Raw genomic sequence first — 4,282 nt, 5'->3', positions numbered from 1 at the left:
TTTACCGTTTGAAACGTACAAAGTATTTGGGAATCAGTGACTTTGATCAAAACCTGTTTGCTTCATGTTTGCTCCTTTCCCACTTGAGTTGTCTGGGCACACTCTGAGCAGAGACTTGCCTGCATCAAAGGCTTATCCAACATTCCGGAACATGACTTGTCAAAGTGATGACACATCAAAGGACCTTTTGTGAAAAGTCTCATCAGGCACCAAGGGCCCAATCTCTGGATAGCACTTATCCTTAAGGGTCGAGGGAGAGCTCCCAGTTGACATTGGGCAAGAGGTGGGGTAAAACCCTGGACTCCTCAACAGTCAATCACAGGGTCAATACATAGAGACAGACAACCACTCACGCTCACACTCACCAGCTGAGAACAGCAGGCGGCTGGAGAAGCTGGTTAATAAGGCTGGCTCAGAGCTGGATACAAGTCTGGATTCACTGGGGATGGTGGTGGAGGGACGCACACAGTGCAAGCTGCAGGACATCATGGACAATGTCAGCCGTTGCATTCCTAAGAATGGAATAGATGGACGACAGACAGACAGACAATACAGAATCATAACGCCTCAGTCATCATCTGTAATGAGGACTGGATAGGTGGATGTATGGCTGGATGGAGGGACGGACATATGGATTGGCAGACAGATACCATTTTGATTTAATGACACACAGCACCACTGTGGTGTAAGGGCTTTTTGTGCTAAACATTAATTTGTTGGAGATGCTGGGGATTGAACCCAGGACCTTGTACATGCAAAGCACACACTCTACCACTGAGCTACATCCCCTCTCTTGTTTTGAGTATTTCAACTGCTCAATGAGTGTCTTCCTACCTCTATGGCTAGTCATGATAGGGTAGGGTGAGGAAGTTGTGTATGAAAGAAAATTGACAGTAGTTGTACACTAAGTTGTCAGCTTATTGCATGCACCAAGCTAAAACTGATGGTGTAACACAACAGTCTCTTCCTCTCTTCATGAATGTTACACAGTTGAGTTTATATTCAAACTGCTTAGAGAGATGTTGTTATGGTGTTAACATCACTGCCTCTGGGCTTCCTCAAGCAGCCAATTTCACCAAACACCAACAGCCCAATCTCTGGAGTATTTTACATTTACATATCCTACTCATCATCCATCTATAGCGCTTATCCTTAAGGGTCGCGGGAGAGCTCCCAGTTGACATTGGGCGAGAGGTGGGGTAAAACCCTGGACTCCTCAACAGTCAATCACAGGGTCAATACATAGAGACAGACAACCACTCACGCTCACACTCACCAGGCGGCTGGTCAAGCTGGTTAATAAGGCTGGCTACAAATCTGGATTCACTGGGGATGGTGGTGGAGGGACGCACACAGTGCAAGCTGCAGGACATCATGGACAATGTCAGCCATTGCATTCCTAAGAATGGGATAGATGGAAGACAGACAGAGAAAAGAGAATCATAATGCCTCAGTCATCATCTGTAATGAGAATTAGAATCAACTTTATTGGCCAAGTTTGAACAGGCAAACAAGGAATTTGACTCTGTGAAACTTGACTCTCTATGTACAGTGAGGAGAAAAATAGAAATCAACTACAACAATAGGAAAAGAACAGGACAATATAAACAGTATAGAACTCTTTAACAACAGTATGTACAATAGAGGTAGGTGTAGTGCAGAATTGCAGTGCAAAAATGTTGCAAATGTGCAGGAGTGTGGAACTATTGCACAGTGGATGCTGAGACTCTGAGGCTAGTGCGAGTTCATCAGGGTGACGGCCTGGAGGAAGAAACTGTCTCTGTGTCTGGTGGTTTGGGTGTACAGTGATCTGTAGCGCCTACCAGACGGGAGTGTGAGGGGTCTGCAGAGATGTTACCTGCCCTCCTCCTGACCCTGGACAGGTACAAGTCCTGGATGGAGGGCAGATCGGCCCCAATTATCCTCTCTGCAGATGTAGTGTTGGTTTTTTCCGAAAGAAAACAGGCAACTTCTCTCATTTAAGGTGTTTTAATATTTGTAAGAATAAAACATAAGCATGGCCATGGACTCAGTCTGTTCTCGGAAAACCACAGTCAGCAAGCTGTTAGTCTGTAGCCAACAGATAGCAGAGTGAGCCCCGGGCTCTGTGTGAGGCATCAATTTGTACATTCAGATATTGTGGATAGAATTGGGATTTGTTTTGACTAGGTGGGGGAGACCATGGTTTAGACTCAGCCCTCCCTTGTTGGTGCACAGGCTGGTCCCAGCCTCTTGGCATCAAGACCTTCATCCAGCATCTAGTGATTAAAAGTAGTATTAAAAGTAGTATTAAAATTCCCCACAATATCAAATCAAATAATTGAATAAAATCAATCAGAATTAGTGAACTGCTGATTGGAGTATTGACTCTTTATAGGATGGAGAAGCACAACCCATAATCCAGAAAAGAAAAACTTGTGTCCCAAACACCTAGGGGCCCACCTGGGAGGCGATGTAGCACCAGTCCTGGCTGCATCCACCTTTCAACTCGGAGGAGAATCAAAATAGAAATAATAAAAAGTCGTCGCTTCACCGTCGGCCCCGAATGTCTAAACTAGCAGGAAACGCAGGAGTGTCGGTGCTCGGGGACAAGTCGCTGGAGTTTTACCGGGACCCGGTGAGCTTCTGCCGGCAGCGGATCGAGAAGCACCGGGGAAGAGTGTTCCAGTGCCGCCTGCTGAACAGACCGACCGCCTTCATCTGCTCCGTGCAGGGGATGAGAGAGCTGCTGTGTGGTGTGGTATGGTGTGTGTGTGTGTGTGTGTGTGTGTGTGTGTGTGTGTGTGTGTGTGTGTGTGTGTGTGTGTGTGTGTGATGAGACACTGCAGTTGCTTAGATATATTACAAATGTTTCCGTGTTTGACTTTATTGTTTGTTTTGTGACATTGTGAAGTGATGGTGAAGGTTATTTAGAGGGTTTATTTAACGTGTGACTGACTGGATAACTGTCGCACCTCCAGTGAAGCATCCTCAGTGTCTCTTTCCCTCCTGCTCACCTGCTTTGTTTGCAGCACTCATACACAGAATGAAACTCTGCCATGTCCTGTATGCTGTATGTGTACGTTTGTGATGAAGTTTACGTTGTGTGTTTCTGAGAAATCCCACTTATTTGTGAAGGATCCTACTGACTTGATGACCAACATGTATGGTGACACTGTTGTCACCACTAATGGTGAATACACTCACACACAAAACCTCCACAAGTGACAGTTGATTGACAGTTGAACTAATTGGTACTAATATTTAATATAGATATTTAATTGAAAGCTGAACATCTGTTCACATTAGATTGTGTGGTTGCATTTGACATTTGTAAGAATATGTATTTTATGATGTGGAGAATCCCGTGGTTCATGGAACTTTTCTTATTTTGACTCTAGCTGTATATTTAGAGCCTTTGGTTCAGTGGGTGTCCGTGATGGCACCAAAAATAGTGGCAAGGATATTTGTTACACAACTGCAAAGCTTTATTGCTGCAGTAGTTGTAATGTGTCCATCAATGCTGAAGGTGTCTTGAGCAAGAACTGACCCAAATCCCCACAGTTATTATACTGCGTGTAATGTGGTGCAGCAAAATGCAAGACATACGTTTGCAGAACACCTTAGAATGACTTCATCTTGTTTGAGACTAAAAGGGGAGGGGTGATGCCATCGTGTGGCCTTATCATGCAATGAGATGAGCTGTGTCAGGTCATCTGTGAAGTCTTAAAGGTATAAAGAGGTAAGGTCAGTAATGAGAGTGAATACAGCTGAGGGAAAACAGAGAGACTGCACACATTAGTTTAAGTTGTGTGGATCAGCTGACAGTCACAGATGATCTTCCACATTTGAAGACAGATGTGAATACACCTGTGTTTAATAGACACTTAACGATGAAATGCCCATGAAAATATGTCACCTTGTATCAATTGCTATAATAACCTTCATGGGAAATTGACAGAGGCACTATTTCACACAGCAAATGCCATCCTGTGTTTAAATGAGCCTGTCTATAAGACTGCTCCCTGAACACACTGTGTAAAGACGATAATGAATGCACAATATCAGTGTTGATTTCTCTGATTCTTCTTATTGTTATTATTATTTCTTCAGTTTTATTGACAAGCAATTCCATGGTCATGCATTGGTCCTGTTTCTTTTTTTTGTCTGTTAGGCCACGAACAAGGAACCAGTCATTAGTTCAGTGCATGCAGCGCCACCATGTGGCCATTTCTAAGGTACTTTACATTACAGAGGTCTAAAATCAAACTTTCCCATGATTCCTCCAGACACATGAGTATTA

The 4,282-nt window shown here is 44.0% G+C and overlaps 1 non-coding gene across 1 annotated transcript; it reads right to left on the bottom strand.

Annotated features, from left to right (window-relative positions):
* Positions 1-717: 717 nt before the first annotated feature.
* On the bottom strand, positions 718-789 carry trnaa-ugc (transfer RNA alanine (anticodon UGC)). Its single transcript has one exon. It is a non-coding gene; the product is annotated as a tRNA-Ala (tRNA).
* Between the last annotated feature and the right edge of the window lie 3,493 nt (positions 790-4,282).

Source organism: Pempheris klunzingeri, chromosome 10 (assembly GCF_042242105.1).
Source record: "Pempheris klunzingeri isolate RE-2024b chromosome 10, fPemKlu1.hap1, whole genome shotgun sequence".
NCBI lineage: Eukaryota > Metazoa > Chordata > Actinopteri > Acropomatiformes > Pempheridae > Pempheris > Pempheris klunzingeri.
The sequence above is the reverse complement of the archived record's forward strand: the minus strand, read 5'-3'. Positions and strand labels throughout refer to the sequence as shown.